The following is a 17,280-nucleotide window of genomic DNA, read 5'->3' as shown; positions in this document are numbered from 1 at the left end:
GCTGGGGAGACATGGGTTTAGAAGTCACATGGGGTCTACCATGCTCTAGAGAGCTGGGGTAGGGGGTTGACATTTGGAATGGGCACAAACATGCGAATAGGCAAGCATGGGGAGAGCAGTGACTAGGTAGAGTGACAGTCTGGGACTGAGAACTGAGGGGGAGCAAGCAGAGAGGTTTGATTCCAATGGGGAGGAATCCGGGACTGCGCTGTCCTCCAAGGGCCCCTCCCTGGCTCCCCAGTCAGCAGGCACAAAGCTGCCCATCAGATTAGCGGAGACCAGATGGAGTTCAAGGAGGGCCGGCCTGGATGCCTCTGAGACTCTCAAGGCTGCTTGAGGCTCCGTTCTCTAGAACCACAGGGGCAAGAGAGGAAGGGTCATGAAACAGAGGGGGTCCCTTGCAGGGAAAGCCACGTGAGCAAGGCCCAGCCTTCCTTCCTGCCCTAGAAACTTCTGGAACCAGTGGCTCCTCCAAGTGGGGAGGTGAGGCTGTGAAGGATTTGGTCATCCTCGTGAGAATCAGGCAAAGGACTTTCAGGGAACAACAAGGCCCTTTGTGTTTTAGGGGCTGCTGGCTAGATAGGGACAGTTGACGCTGTGTGGATCTACTAAAACCATGAATGTCATACTTCAAAACGAGGTTTGCTGACAGACGAATGAGGTGGTAATTCTGCAAAGATCAGAAACCAATCAAAGGAAAATGGCAGCCATCCGCTGGCTACCCGGAGCTCCTGCCCCGGCATTAACCGCCATTGCATGAGCAGGATGGCCTCATGCCAGATACTGGCTGGCTCTCTGTGGTCACAGCAGAGGAGACAAGAGTGTGCCTTCAGAGTGAGAACTGGAAGCCGAGAGAGCAGAAAATGTGAGCATGGGGTGGGACATATCTCAGGCAGTGTGAGGCACATGAAGTTTAGTTTCAGGAAGACTCAAGTAGGGCAAAGGCCACAGGTCATAGGTCAGAGGACAAGAAACCAGGACTCAAGGAGAACTTGAGTCCATGACAGACCTCTCTCCACTCTTCTCTCTTTTATCTTTCCCCTCTTGTTACCTCTTTTCTTCTTCTCTCCTTCTCTCCCTCTCTCCCCACCCCTCTCTCCCTTCCTTCCTTCCTTCCTTCCTTCCTTCCTTCCTTCCTTCCTTCCTTCCTCCCTCCCTCCCTCCCTCCCTCCCTCCCTCCCTCCCTCCCTCCCTCTCTCTCTCTCTCCCTCCCTCCCTCTCTCTCTCTTTCTCTCTCTTTCTCTCTCTCTCTCTCTCTCTCTCTTTCTTTCTGAGACAGTTTCATGTGTGCCAGGCTGGCCTTGAACATGTTATGTAGCCAAAGATGACCTTAGGTTCCTAATCCTCCTGCCTCCACCTTCTGAGTGCTGATACTACAGGCGTGTGTCACTATGCTCAGTGAATCCAGGGCTGGGGATCAAGCCCAGGGCTTTGTGCTTTAGGCAAGCACTCCACCAGCCTGGTGACGTCCCAAGTCCCTGAGATGGACTTGAAGGATGGCTGGCATCCTTGCTAGGTGGATGTGCTGCTGAGCAACGTCCAAGGAGAAGACTAGTCAGCAAGGAAGCTCCAAGGTCTAAACAGACGGCGTTTTAACTCACGGCCACAAGGGGCTGTGGAGGGCCAAAGTAGGTCTGAAAAGGCAAGCAGCACCTTGCCCATTAACCATTAGGAGCAGGGTGGATTTGTTTTACCGCAATGGACATCTTTGTGAAGTGACTGAGCCAGTTGTCCTGTGTCCTTTCCTGCCTCTAGGGTGGTTCCGGTCTTACATCGTGAGGAGGTAAGGTTTGTTTTTGGATTGCATCCCACAATCCTGTCTGTCAGCTTCCCAGTACCCTCCTTCCTGTGCCCACAGTCCCAGCTTTGGTAGGCATGTCCCTGAAAGACACTCTACTAGTGCCAGATGGGGGAATGAATGATGGGTGAAGGAGTGAATGAGTGAATGCTCCTCACATATAAGGCCCCATCTCTGCTTAAAATCAAGGGGCCGGAGAGATGGCTCAGCAGTTAAGAGCACTTGCTGCTCTTGCAGAGGACCTGAGTTTGATTCCCAGCGCTCATGTCAGGTGACTCAAAACCACCTGTAACTCCAGCTCCAGGGGAGCTGATTCCTCCTCTGGCATTTGTAGGCACTTGTAATCACTTGCACACAGCCACATGTGTGTACATAATTAAAATTAAAAATACATCTTAAAAAATAACTAATTAGTCAAATTACTTCTTGGGGGCATGTAAGGGAGATGGAGCACAGGGCTTCTAGCCAGGAGCCAAATGCTTTATCACTGAGCAAAGCCTTCATCCTCCTTATCCTCATTTCAAAATTAATATGCCTGGTGTCCTCCAGGATTTTGCTGGAAAAGATTCAGTTCAGTCCCACATAGCCATGACGGCACCATGGAATGTTCTCAATGATCTACCCAGGTGATATGGCAGCATTTGTAAAGTAACTCTGCAGAAATTCTGAGCCCAGGGATTCTGATGTTGTACACTCAGGATATCACAGACACAAGTGCTTGTCCGAGAACCTCAGACAGCAGCAGTCCCTTAGGTGACATCCTGAGGTGCCCCTGTGCCATAGAGTAGACGGAGTTATAGAAGAAAAGCAGCTTCTATTGGTGGGCAGTATCTATGGTGCAGTAGCACTGGCCAGGCCTCTGGACTGTGAGTTGGAGGGGGGCTCTCTGATGCACGATGTGCTGGGCCCTACTGGGTCCCCCTGCATCTTTTATTCATATGGACAGGTACCTGTCACTCTTGACTCATCACTCACCAGTCCAATGCAGGGAAAGAAACTCTTAGAAGCATTGATACCCCATCAATCTTCCAGACAGAGCCTGTTCTGGAATGCTCTGTTAGATGCTTCTCCATGAATTCAATTTACCCACCCTGGCTCTCCCGAAGCACCCCCCAGCATTTGCAGTTAATCACAGTTCATTTGGGTTAAGGATTTATCTTCTCTGCATCACTCCTGCTAGAATCCATCTTTTTCTACCTGATACAGATGGGTCTTCCAATCCCGTTCCTACATACAACGAGAAGATGAACCGAAGCTTGTGGGTTGGCTCCTGGTGCCACTATTTGTCTGTACCTAGCTCATGGGGTTCGGGGTGGGATGGGACAGTACTACAGAGGCAGGGCCAGCTACTGACAATCACGTGACCCAGGCAGGTGCATAGGCCCTGTGCCTGGGAACTGCTGCTATCTTGGAAATTTGGATATTAGTTTTTCTTTCTCCATTTGTGTGTGTGTGTGTGTGTGTGTGTGTGTGTGTGTGTGTGTGTGTGTGTGTGTGTGTGTATGAGAGAGAGAGAGAGAGAGAGAGAGAGAGAGAGAGAGAGAGAGACATATGTATGTTTTGTATGTGTGTGCATGCATGTGGAAGTTTAAAGCTGATGTCAGGAGTCATCCTCAAAAGCTTTTCCACCTTATTCATTGAAGCAAGATCTCTCAATCAAACCCAGAGCTTACGGATATGGCTAGTCTTGCTAGCCAGCTTGCTGTGGGGATCCTGTCTCTACCTTCTGAAGCCGGCATTATTGGGAGGCTTCTTGCCCATCTGGCATTTACATGGGTTTTGAGGCTCTGTTCTCCTCGCTTTCATGGCAAGTGCTTAACCATTGACCTCTCTCCACAGCACTGGAGGTCTAATATTATTAAACAAGGAGTCTCATACCTTCTTTTCACACTATGTCCCCATAGTAACACAAGCAGCCTGCCTCTCATTGCCAACTGGCTTACTTTCCTTCTGGGACCACTGATATGGCCTAAGTCTGGCAGGTCTTGCAGACACATACTCATAGCTAATAAACTCTCACTGCATCAGTTCCCTTTGCCTTCATGCTATGGTCACTGGCCTGGTCCAGGGTTCGGTCTCTCTCTCCTGGGTTGCCATGGTAAACCTTGACCCTTTCTGGACTGTCCGGAGTGATGCATGTCTGCTCTTATGTGGTCCAACCGCAGGGGCACCAATCATCCCAGAGAGAGCACAAGGTCCCAGAGGGCTGTGCTGCAATCCATGGCAGTGAAGCTCCTGGACTCATGAGGCACGTGCCCTGGGAAGCAGCTGTGTATCTCAGTCACCAGCAGCAGCAGCTAAGCTCATGCTGTATTCAAGGGCTGGCATCAAGCAATTTTCACGCATGTGCTCACTATCTATGATTGCAGAAGCAGGTGTCAGCTAGTCGTCCTTTTCTGTATGGGGGCTGTGGTGCTACAAGAGATTAACCTAAGCGTTGTAGGTGAGAGCCAGGTCTCCAGAGTCCAGACCCTCGGTCCAAGAGGGAAGCCTCTTACTCACTGAATCCAGACTTGAGGCAACTTCAACCTCACTGTGTCTTGGCTTTCTATCTGCACCAAAGCAGTGTCAAGAAAACCACCTCTCCCACCCTGCCGCAGACCTAAGCATGAGAAACACTAGGTACTGAGCCCTTGACATACTCCTTAGCCTGTGCCATACGCCACACATATGTTAAAGGATGCTTTGGCTATGTGGAACATATCCAAGGTCACATAAGTACAAAGTGGCCAGAATAGGACTTGAACTCAAGAGAGTTAGAATTCCAAGTCTGTGAATCTAACCACTGGACCACGTAATGCCTCCAGAAGGAAGTTGAGAAATACAATATTGAAAGACGTCAGCGAGAGCTGGGTGAGATGGTGTATACCTGTGATCCCAGCACTTGGAAACTTGAGGTGGGAGGACTTCCTTGAGTGTGAAGCTAGCTCGGAGAACCTAGTGAATACTAGTTAGGCTAGTTAGGGCTACAGGGTGAGACACTCAAGAAAACAACAGTAACATCAACAACAATGGCAACACCATCCACTCAACCAAACAGGGCTTCAGCAAAGTGTGCCTAATCCAGTTTAATCCCGGTCCATGATGCTGGCGTCAAGAGCTAGAAATCAATAAGCAGAACGCAGTTCAAAATGCCGACTCTGACCCCTAGACGTATGCTGTTCGTTAGCTAAGAAATGTGCAATTTCACAGTGCTCCTGCGATACTTCACTGTTTACCAGAAAATTCACCGTGGCACATCTCCGTATGGTGACAATGTCATTACAAGAGAAGATGTCAGCACTGCATCCGTCTATTAAGCATCTTGCCAGAATAGAGGGGAGAGCATGCGTCATGTGAGACTCTCAGGGTGTGCAGATCACCCAGGTACAGCCACAAACGAGACGGTTTCACTACTCTGGTTTTAGGGAGTTGGGGAGGGAGATGGGGAACACGTTAGAGATGGGCACTGAGATGTGAGTGACGGCCTTTCTCAGTAAATGACAGACAAAAACTAAGGCAGCTAGCTCACTGTGGCTCCTTAGGAGGGTCTGATTTTCCTCAGGTCCGTTCAGGAGCCTGAATTGAATCATCACGCCTGGTTTGGCCCAGTGTGGGGCATCAGCTGTGTGTGCTCACAAAAGGACACATGGCTGAGGATGTTCGAGTTCCACATTGGCTCCCCTCTCAGGGAAGAAAAGCTCATTGTCCCATCCTAAGCAAAACCCAAGCCACTCCCCAGACTCTAAACCTTGACACACAGCTACGCTCAGAAACTATTAACTATAGCCTTGCCACGGGTAGAAGGCATAGCCCACCCCCTTTTTAAGAACTAACTTCTCTTATCACATTTATTTTTATTTTGTGTGTGTGTGTGTGTGTGTGTGTGTGTGTGTGTGTGTGTGTGTGTGCATGGCACATGTGTGGAGGTCAGGGGTCAACTTGTAGACGTGGACTCTCTTCTTTTATCCTGTGAGTTTGGGGACTCAAACTCACATTACTGGGCTTGGTGGCAGGTGCCCTTATCAGTTGAACCAACTTGCTGGCCCTGGGGACCCCAAGTCTTAATTATTAGCAGCCAGAACAGCAGGTGCCTGAGATGCAGATAAGGAGAAGGCCCAGTGCATAGGATGGCTAGAAGATGGAGTTGGGTGGCCACTCTGTGTAGGAGCTTATCTGGCTAAATGAACGACTTCACGGTTGGAATAACAATCATTAGAAGCCCCCTTTATCGAGCAGCTTTTACTCATTGTGCGGCTTGCCGAGTACCACCCCCAGGATGTCATCTGATCCGAGTAGTCCAGCTTCTTCTGCAAGATCCTTCTTACCTCCCTCACTCTACCAGGGAGGAAACAAGTTCAGAGCGGTTGAGGCGTTTGTCTCAGGCTGATTCCCAGCAGGGGAGAAGTTCCAGTCTCCTGACTTTGAAACCTGTGTCTTTCCCCTCACTGCAGTACCACACGAGTGTGTGTGTGTGTGTGTGTGTGGGGGGGGGGGCTGTGCATGTTCATAGGTGCATGCATGTGTGGATGTGGAATTCCTTGACCCACCTCACCCTTTTTTGCTTCACTTAGTCCTACTACATCTTCCTGCCCCATTCCCCAGGAACTTCCATCTCATTCCCCTGCAGGTCAGATCTCTTGTGCTTCTAGGCCTTTCTTTTTCTGTCTGCTCAAAAACAGGCTGTCTCCAGCCCACCCTCTCTCCTCTATGGAGCCTCCTTGGTCCTTCAGACAAAGCTCTCCTCTGTGAACTCAGAAGGCTCAGGGGGCCCACAGTGGCACCATCTCTTAGCATTTGGGGATCACAGTGGCATCATCTCTTAGCATTTTTGCCTGTCCTCGGATCGGACGTCCTTGCCTAAGGACAGAGGTTCCTCTTTGATCTCTGGTGCACAGGAATCCACTTGTTCAATGGATGCATGCATGAGCACAGGCATTGGTGTGGATGGTCTGGCTGGTGGGAGGTCCTGAAATGTAAAGAGGCCCCACTACCCTTGGCCTCTCAAAGTCACCTTGAAGGACAGCTGGTCTACACCCAACTGTCCTCTTGATGGTGGCTGGTCTTTCCATGAGGCTCCTGGAGCAAGTGAGCTTTCCTGGCTGTCCTGCCTGTCTTTAGGCCCCCATAAGTAAGATGGATGCCTCTATGACCCTTGTGATTCAAACTAAATGTTCTCATCTCTCCCCGGACAGGTATTTGGTGCTGAAAATGGCATCTGCAGAGGCTTTGCAGGACACATTGCAAACAGTCTTGTCTCATCTGCCACTTGATGGCCAGGCCAAGCTGAGCTCACACAGAGCCCTTCAGGGCAGGAACCCTGAGGGAAGCAATGACTCTTCTGTCACACTGGCACCCGTGGGCATCTCTAAGTATTTTTGGAAGCCATCATGAAGGAAAAGGAGAGCCGAAATTGGGAAAGCCACAGGCAAGAGAGTTATTGGCAAATTTAGCGGTGCTGGGAGCATGCTTAGCCCTTGGGCAGCTGATGACAAGGGCCACTGTCTGCAAGGACAGCATTTGCAGACAGGTTGGTGGTACAGACTGGGGGAGGGGTGACAGCTCTATCCTGAGATTCCTCCAGAAAGGGAATCACTAATGGTCCCTTTCAGGAAACGAAGTCCCTACATTTGGATCCCACTGATCGGAGGAAACAATCTAATTAGGTAATTGTTTCCATAGAAACCTGGGTATGTTTATTAATGCTTTACGAGCCTCTTCAGTTGTGCAGAGGAGGGAATAGACTTTTACTGCCTTGAGCTCTGAGCTTGCATGGGTGTGTGTGTGTGTGTGTGTGGGAGGTACAGGGAGTAGGGAGGATCACAGAATTCAGTACATTTGCCTATGGAAGGGGAGGGGCCGATGAGGAGGGCCCTTCCTGGGCATGGGGAACAGCTGCTGGTCGCCTGTATGAGTAATTACGGTGAACACAACAAAAGCAGAGAGGGCTTTTATGGGGTCACAGGGTCTCATGCATACCTGGTCAGAGCTCTGTCATGTGTTTGTGACACAGAACAACCTTAGATGTCAGTTTCAGGAGCTGCCCACCTTTTTTTTTTTTTTTTTTTTTTTTTTTTTTTGAGACAAGGTCACCCATTGGCCTGGAGCTTGCCAAGTAGGCTAGGTGGGCTACTGAGGAGCCCCAGGGGCCCTCCCGTCTCTAGCCTCCCCTTAGTGGGGTGGTAAGAGACACTGCCACACCCATCTTTTAAAATCGTGGGTTCTAGGGATTAAGCTCAGGGCCTAATGTTTGCAAGAGAAAATACTTTACCAATGGGCTACCTTCCTCCCACCCCCAGGTTTTTTTTTTTTTTTTTTTTTTGGTTTTTCGAGACAGGGTTTCTCTGTGTAGCTTTGCACCTTTCCTGGAACTCACTTGGTATCCCAGGCTGGCCTCGAACTCACAGAGATCCACCTGGCTCTGCCTCCCGAGTGCTGGGATTAAAGGCGTGCGCCACCACCGCCCGGCCTTTTTTTTTTTTTTTTTTAAGACACAGTCTCACTATGTAGCTTTGGCTGTCTGGGAACTCATTCTGTAAATCAGGCTGGCCTTGAACTCACAGAGATCCCCCTGCCTCTGCCTCCTGAGTGCTGGAATCAAAAGCATGTGCCACTACTCCCAATTCTCCCAATTTATTATTATTATTATTATTATTATTATTATTATTATTATTATCATTATTATTTTTTTTAGGTAGTTTCTCATGATCTTTCCGACTCTACCCCCAGAGTACTTGGATCACGGTGTGCATTCCCCACACCCATTTATGTGGTGCAGGGGATGGAAAACAGGACTCCCTGTATGTTAGGAAAGAACTCTACCAACTGAGCTACGTCCCTGCCCCTCCTATTCTCAGCACTGGCTGTTTTGAGTAGAGGGAAGGTGTGTGTGTGTGTGTGTGTGTTGTGTGTTGTGTGTTGTGTGTGTGTGTGTATTTGTGTGTGTGTGTGTGTGTTGTGTGTTGTGTGTGTATTTGTGTGTGTGTGTGTGTGTGTGTGCGTGTGTGGTTCCCCCTGCCCCTCCACCCATGTGGAGGAGCATCTCAGCCTGCAAGGCCTTGCTGCTTGCTTTCTTGGTGGCGTTTGATGCCGTACAGTTCTCCTGGCGGGGCCAGATAGCCTCCATAAACCCCAAAGTATCTGCCCTTGAACATCTGAGGATGCAGCAGCCCACTTCCCCCTGAGGTTTCTATAGCTTCATCTGCTGGGTTGAATTAGGACATAGAACAGTGCTCAGCCTGCATGACCTGTATTTCTAAAGCTTGCTGACTGTAACTGTCCCCTTCAGAACTTGACCCTGTGCTTAACAGATGAGGTCATGCTTCTTAACCTGGCACCTGGGAACGTTTACAAACAGGAAGTGTGGTTTCTTAGCCCATTGTAACATATCATGTTTACCCTCTGGCAGTCCTCACCTCCTACTCCCAGCATCCTCTAGGCTTCTGTCTCTCATGTTGCAACAGGCTTGCAGGACACACACTAGATCCTCTGAAATGCCCTCCTCTGCTTCTAAGTGAAGATAAAAGATGCCTTTGAACTTTGAAGCTGTATCAGTTTACACCTCAGTCATTAACAGAACTCAAGGCTCAGCATGCTGGAGATGATTCATCCCCTGACCCACAACAGCAGAAGAAAATCATGTACAGCCTTTACCTTGGAGCACAGCAAGGGTTTGGCACTGAGCTAGGCACTTGGTGTATGTTCCTGTGTGTGTGTGTGTGTGTGTGTGTGTGTGTGTGTGTGTGTGTGTGTAAGTGGTGCACCTGAGTGCCACAGTGTGCATTGAAGTCAGAGCACAGTTTCTGGGAGTTGACTCTCTCTTTCTACTATGTGGGTCCCAGGGATGGACTCAGGTTGTCAGGCTTGGCAGTAGGTGTCTTTACCCACTGAGCCATCCTGCCAGCACTACTGTGAACATTCCATTTCATTTTATCTCAGGATTCTCAGTCTGTAGAACAGTATTTGTTTTAACACTCTCTCTCTCTCTCTCTCTCTCTCTCTCTCTCTCTCTCTCTCTCTCTCTCTCTGTGTGTGTGTGCGTGTGCGTGTGCGTGTGCGTGTGCGTGTGTGTGTGTGTGTGTGTGTGTGTGTGTGTGTGGTAGGGTTTTACTACACAGCCCAGTCTGGTCTTGAACTTACTACACCCTTGAGCTCATGCCTCAGCCTCTGAGTTGCTGGGATCCCCAGTGTGTACCACTACAGCTGACGTTTTTTTGATTTTAAAGGTTTTACAGTGTAGCCTAGACTGGCTTGGGATTCACAGCAATCCTCTTCCCTCAGTTCCCCCTCTCCCCAAGTGTTGTTGGAGAATTGGGGTCCCCTTTTGGGTTTCTTGGTCTTGTTAATTTAAAAGAAATCCAGAGGACAATTTTATGAAAACTTGAAAGAAGAACCAGGCAAGGTGAGCTGTAAATCTCAGCAGCTTCCCAGAAGAGGGAGATGAGAAGAGGAAGAGAGAAAAACCACATGGCAGGAAGGAGGGCTCCAGGGAAAGAGTGGAAAAGGCTAACATACCAGGGGAAGCGTGCTTAGCTCTGGCCAGCATCTGAAGAGAGAAGAAAAAAGGAAAGTTGGCAGACACAACGGAACCTATGGTGGCGTTGTAGTGCCTGCGCAGAGGGCAGGATTCTGGGAAGGAAAAGTACAGCATCTCATTAAAGGGATAATTATTCCTCCCATCTCTTTAGCATAGCGTAAGGTGAACCAGCCTTCCTGAGGTGTGGTCTCTTAGGGGATTGACAGGTCCAACTGGACTAATGCTTAAGGAGGGAGGTGATGGCATGTCCCCACCAGAGATGGAGTCTTTTCTTTTAACCAGAAGGAAATAGCTTTCTGTGTGCTTCCAATGCCTATAAGACAAATGCTGGGATTTCAGGTATGAGCTACAGTGGCGAGTTCAGAAAACGGTTAATGCCTTCACTCCAGGAAAGAGCTAAGTGGTTTATTTATAGTCTCTTGTTTAATTCTCACTCAAGCCTATGGCATGGGTTCCAATCACCACCTCTACTTGACAGATGAGGAATCAAAAGGCTTGGACAAGCTCAGAAGCTTGCCAAGGTCATGCAGGCAGCCAGTGTGAGGACACAGCTTTGTCCAGGCACTCAGCAGACAGTTACTGGGATAACAAAGGAATAAATGGACCTGCAGAGGTGGTATGGCCCTTTCGTTCTCCATACAGAAGAGGTGAGGAGGCCATGTGCTATGAGAGAAGCCAAGCAGGGCTTGAGAAGAGGGAGTGCCTGGAAGGGGGCCACGGAAGACCCGTGCGGAGGTGGAAGGGTGAGCCAGAGCTGTGCAGAGGGTAGAGATGGGGCCAGGGCTTCCAGGTGGAGACAGAACAGAGCTCTAAAGCCCTAAATAAGAAATACACCCGGCTTCAAAAGAGGTCCCAATGCCCTAAGGTCTTTCTATATTCTAAAACTTCCATGAGTCTTATACAATACCAAGGTGATATCAGGACAGAGTTCCTGTGCTTGTCAGGAGAGATGAATGTGATCAAGTTGGTCAAGCACTCAGCAGTGAGTCTGACATAAACTGAATGCAGATCCTTTGCCCTAGGTACACTGCCATGAGCATTGCCCAGGGTGGAGACGGGTTGTGCCTGTCACTAGCTTGGAAAGACTTCTCAAAGCAGAACATTCTCAGTTGGCTTTGCTCATTATTGGTAAATCTGCAGCCCAAACAGACAAACAAACAAAATAGAAACAAACAGGAAGAGGGACATTGGGTTTTGGGGGGATATAAACTGCCCAAGCCCTGGGGTGAAAAAATAACAAAAGTCAGACCCTTCCCAGGAACCCCACAGAGAAGAGAGCTCATCAAAAGGAAATTAACAAAGCTCATTGAGGGTAATCAATACCAATCAGCCTGCAAATCAAAGACAGAGCAGTCGCCCTAAGACTTACATCGTGTTTGTTCAGTATTTCCTTGAGGTCAGAGACCAGTTCGGGTCCATTGTGGTTCTCAAATGCACAGGTAAATACGAGGGAAGCCCTGTTTGTCACCCAAGAGAGCAGCGCCAAGTGAGAGTCCCTGGTTCTACCCTCCAATGCCAAGAGCTGTGAGCGGAAGGCTCCGGGAAAGCCTCAGAAGGAAACAAGGGGAACTTACGCTACTTCCTAGTGGTAGGAGATGCAAAAGTCAAATTCTGGGGTCTGAAAGGGAAGAAATAACTTGGGTTTCCAAAGATGACAGGGACAATATTCCCAAGGCATAGGACCTATCTGAGTGTCCCCATAGAGAGCTGGAGACATTTCCTTTGACTCTATGCTTGGGTGAGGTTGGTTTCTTGGTTTGGCCATGAAACCCAGGGAGAAGTGACATAGGGTGACTTCTTGAGCCTCCAGAGGCCATAGCTTCCACCTTGGCCACCCAAATACTCACTCTTAGAATTAATCCCCGAAAAGGGCTCAAACTGGTCATATGACAAGGCTGTCCTGGTTAGTTTGACCCAAGCTAGCGGCCTTTTGGAAGAGAGAATCTCAGTTGAGAAATGCCTCCACCAGAATGGCTTGTGGGCAAGCTTGTGATGCATTTTCTTGAGTCATGATTGATACGGGAGGGCCTAGCTCACTGTAGGTGCTGCCGCTCCTGGTCTGGTGGTCCTGGGTTCTGTAAGAAAGCAGACTGAGCAAGCCGGGAGGCAGAGGCAGGCGGATCTCTGTGAGTTCGAGGCCAGCCTGGGCTACCAAGTGAGTTCCAGGAAAGGCGCAAAGCTACACAGAGAAACCCTGTCTCGAAAAACCAAAAAAAAAAAAAAGAAAGCAGACTGAGCAAGCCATGAGGAGCAAGCTAGTAAGCAGCACCCTTCCACAGCCACTGCATCAGCTCCTGCCTCTAGGTTCCTGCCCTGCTCGCCCTGGATTACGGACTACGAGTTATACATGGAGGAAATCTTTTCCTTCACAAGTTGCCTTTGGCCACGGTATTTTAACACAGCAGTAGAAACCCTAGCTAAGACAAGGACTAAGCCCCGAGAGAAGGAGTGGGTGTAGCAAGTATCTTAAAAGTTCTTATTAATAAAAAACAAACCTGAAGCAAGGTATTGGGGTGAATGCTGAAAGATCAGAGAAGCAGAACAAGTCACAGCTTCCTCACCTCGCCAATTCCTCAGCTGATCCTGTTTCCTCAGACTGGATGCCTCTCAGCTGAACTGTGCTCCTCAAAGCCTAAAAGCTTAACCAGCCAGTGCCTGGTTTTCACTCCTTATATACCTTTCTGCTTTTTGCCATCACTTCCTGGGATTAAAGGCTCACTTCCTGGGATTAAAGGTGTGAGTCACCATGCCTGGCTGTTTCCAGTGTGGCTTTAAACTCACAGAGATCCAGATGGATCTCTGCCTCCCAAGTGATAGGATTAAACACAGTCCATTTGTTACCACTGCCTAACCTCTATGTTTAATATTGTGGCTGTTCTGTTCTCTGACCCCAGACAAGTTTATTAGAGTGCACAATATTTTGGGGAACACAATACCACCACAGAGTGGGTCTCAGGTTCTCAGGTGCCTGCCTCCTTAGACATGCCCACCCAGCTCTGTGGCAATACAACCTCAGGTGAGGCTCTGGTGGCTCCTATGGATGAGACAAGCACAGCCCAACTTTGCAGAATCACCTCTGTACCTAACACAGCAGAGCTGCGCTGTCCTGGACATTGTTCTGCCTGTGCGATCCGTTTCTAGAAGTGCCTTGCAAATGCAAGCATGCTTTCACAAATGCAGCAAATAATCCAAAACATCGTCAAGGGGGCCAGTGAGCTGGCTCAGTGGGTAACAGCGCTGGCTGCCCAAACCTGGCAATCTGAGTTTGATCCCTGGAACTCACATAAAGGTGGAAGGAGAGAACTGACTCCACAAAGTTGACATTTAACCCTCACATGCATGCCATGGCATGCATACGCCTTCATATACATATGATGCATGCACACACATATACAATAGTTAATTTTTTTGATATCCAAGTATCAACATAAACAGGACTTTAACATTTTTAATTGAATTTATTTATTCATTGAGACAGGGTCTCACTATGCAGTGCTGGCTAGCTTGGAATTTACTGTGCAGACCAGGCTGGCCTCAGACTCACAGAGATCCACCTGCCTCTTCCTCCTGAGTGCTGGGATAAGAAGGTATGCCATGCTAACATAAATAGAACTTATGTTCACACCTTTTTTCCCTTCTCATCTTCTTCTTCAGATGGCACAAGGGATCCATGATCCTTACAGACACACTCAGATGGAGAAATTCACAACACAGAGAGAATTGATTATAGGATTTTGCATTTGTTTGTTGCTCTTTGATCTTCTGTGGATATTTTAATCTCAGCAATGACATGGGAATCTGTTAGGATTATGAACCGAAGTTCCCTCAAAGATGCCTTATCTGCAGCGATAATTCCACAAAGGCTGACTAACTCATCAGACCTTCAGGGACTGTGGAGAGGACTGTTGCAGGTCCAGGGATCTTGAACTGTGTTACCCCCCAAAATAGTCATTTATCAACCATTTCTGTGAGGGACCCAACATCCTTGTGATCATTAGGTAAATCTGTTTGGAATGTGGGACCAGACCCCTAGCTCCCACCAACCCCGAAGCTAAGCATGTTGACAGAGAACATCAGAAGCCAATGGCAGATTTTACTCATGTGGCTGTTACATACCTACCTGATGTCCCCCCCCCACACCATGTACTTAAAAAGCACCTTGATTCGTGACTTTGTTCTGTTACTCTAAAAAACTATGAAATTGTCACCATGTTGGAACATAGTATTTGGGACAACCTGAATCCATGTTCACAGGTTGTGGTTGCTCGTTTGCCCCCAGAAGATTACTCACTTGTCTCCTTTGAGCTGTGTGTTTTTGCTTTTTTATATTGGCATGCACAAGCTCAGGCTAAGGCACCTACTTGGCTAGTTCCTTTCTGCTTGCTCAGGCCCTCTATTCTGTAAGTGGACTTTGCAGGCCCCTCAGGAACTCTAGAATAAAAGTGGCCTTTCACCTCCCTCTGGGCTGTTACCCCGGCCCAACAGCCCACACCCAGGTAGCTCAATTAAAGCCCTTGAGTTCTATTTTTCAGGTGACTGTCCTTGGACATCAATTGCTGAGGTTTTTCAAGGTCGTCCAAGCAGTGCTTGCTCCCAACATGCCCTCTGGCTGTGTGCCACTGGACCAAATTGGGGAAGGCAGGTGGCTGGGAACCACTCAGCTCTGTCCCTGCAGCACGTCTGTCCACAAAGGCTCGCACTGCCGAGCAGTGCCTATGACTCCGAGGCACCCCTCCAAGCTGCTGGTGTATGGATTTGCACTGAGTCAAAATATTAAGCATTACTTGATTTCTTGCCTGGGGAAAACAGCTAGCCCCTGGACTTTCAGCTAAATGGAGACTCTCAATAGGGTTCCTCCTAGCCATTTCAAGGGGAAAACAGAACAGACTAATAAATATAGGACTCTAACTGCTAGGAGAGGAGGCTGCTATTGTTAGAAAGAAGGGCATCCTCCCCAGGAACCTACTCCTCTAGACCCCATCTGTTGTTGGGGCACTTAGTCGATGGCTAACGCTCAACCAATCTCAACCCCATTGCTTGCCCAAAGAGAGAAAAGCAAACAGGAAACTGTGCCCACTTCCCCACAAATGAGGACCCCTGACTCTAAGATTTCACATCCTGGAAGGTCTCTTGGGAAGTCTCCGAGTTTGCACTGACCATTGATGGAACAAGCATTGAAGCCCTGTGGCTCTCTGAGTAGTGCCCTCCACCCCCAATCTATTTCCTCATCATGGCAGCAAGTTAGGGTGACTGATATGCAGGTGACAGATAAGTAGGGCATTTGTATATTAAGGACACAGAGGGACCAGCATGGCCTCTCATCTTGTTCTTGTCCTGATTCCAGCTCCCAGATGAGGAGACGGAGGTTCACCCCACATTCACTCACAGCACTGGCTCCTGGTGTCATTTAAAGGTTGGCACTGGTGGAACCACACAGGGAGGACTGGCCTGCCACATCTATCTTTCCATCGCCTGCTTGACACAGTCTGGATTTTTGTAAATGTGGCCAAAGGGACCCTTCAAGATCACAACTCCAATGTGATGCCGGGTCCTTCTAGAATCCCAAGGCAGTGACAGCTTTGATTAGAGGAGGGCTGTATACTTCTCCATCTCCCTCCTTCCCTTCATCCCTCTTTCTTTCCTCTCTCTTTTCTTTGTCTGTTTCCCCAAGACTAAGAGTTTCTCTAAGTCTTTTTGGTCCTCTAGCTCTTGAGTGGCTGGCACAGGGGTGAGGCATGTGTGTGACTAACACAGACCACAGAATGGTTTCTGAGGTCTCTGACACTTGGAGACAAAGGGCCTCTGCCAACTTGAAGGACCCTTGGTGGTGCTGGCAAGGCCTCCCAAGTGGCCCAACTCTAGGGAACTACTTTTATATGAGCTTTGTCTTGTTAGTGGCACCCCCCTCCCCAGAGTCAGTCAGTGTAGGGGCCCTGAATTCTGAGGGAACGAATTTAGGGGTGAGCGAGCTCTAAACACACAAGGAGTCTACTTCTGTTTCCCCAATGGGAATCATCCCAGGGCCTTGAGACCTGACCACATTCAGCCAGTGATGGCCACACTTGGGACACAGGGCAGAGTGCTATTCTGTCAGGACAGGGACCACAGGTTGACCATTTTTGTACAGAAAAAGCAGGATCAGAAGATGGTGCCTTGGCCACAGAGGACCTTCGTTCAGGAGGCAACCAGTGAGTTAAGTTACTCTGAAAGTCAGTAAAGAGCCAGAGGAAGGATGGGGGGTGGTTGGTCATATCTGAAGGCAGAGTGATACTTTATTAATTCATTTGTTTAACGCATCTTGGCTTTGGCAAACACTAGGTACTGTTTCCTGTGCTGGGAAAACACAGCAGTGTAGGAAACAAACGGGGTCCCCGACCGCCACAAAGTTGGCCACCTGGCTGCCAGAGGTTTGAGAGTATGACTGTAAATGCCTGACCTGAGGCCAGCATGATGCGCTAAAGACAACTTTCAGTTACTTCAATTAGATTTCTGCTGCAGATACTTCTGGTTGCTCAACAGCCCGGCGCAGGCAGAAGTGCCTCTGTTCCCCTCAATGGGTAGTGCAGTCACTAACAATAGGAAGGGTCCATTCACCCTCCGCCCTGGCTCTGGATCGGGTGTGAGCATCCTCTGTAGGTAGCTCTGACCTCCATCTTGGAGCAGTGATGTGAGAGCCTGGAAAGGGAGAGTCCTCCTCCCACAATGCCCCACACCTCAGGATGGAGATGAGGAATGAAGCTTTGGTATCCATGGAAACACAGATCAAAGAACTGTCCATTCATTCTCCCCGAGCATCCCAGCAGCCCCAGTGCTCCAGGCCACAGATTCTGTAAGTGAGGACACTCAGACCAGCTGTCTCAAGCATGATCAACCATCATCATTCCGCAGGGGAGGGACTAACAAATGTGAGATGTGGAGCTCAAACCTGCTGCCTGGCTGGACGGTGGTGGCAAACACCTTTAATCCC

The 17,280-nt window shown here is 49.1% G+C and overlaps 1 protein-coding gene across 3 annotated transcripts in view; it reads right to left on the bottom strand.

Moving 5' to 3' along the window:
• Window positions 1-17,280, bottom strand: part of Kazn (kazrin, periplakin interacting protein) — a 1,033,047-nt gene that overhangs the window by 232,864 nt on the left and 782,903 nt on the right. The gene's annotated exons all lie outside the window — the stretch shown is intronic.

Source organism: Peromyscus californicus, unplaced genomic scaffold (genome assembly GCF_007827085.1).
Source record: "Peromyscus californicus insignis strain IS unplaced genomic scaffold, ASM782708v3 Scaffold_5__1_contigs__length_169319896, whole genome shotgun sequence".
Classification (NCBI taxonomy): Eukaryota; Metazoa; Chordata; class Mammalia; order Rodentia; family Cricetidae; genus Peromyscus; species Peromyscus californicus.
This window is presented reverse-complemented; position numbering and strand designations above follow the sequence as displayed.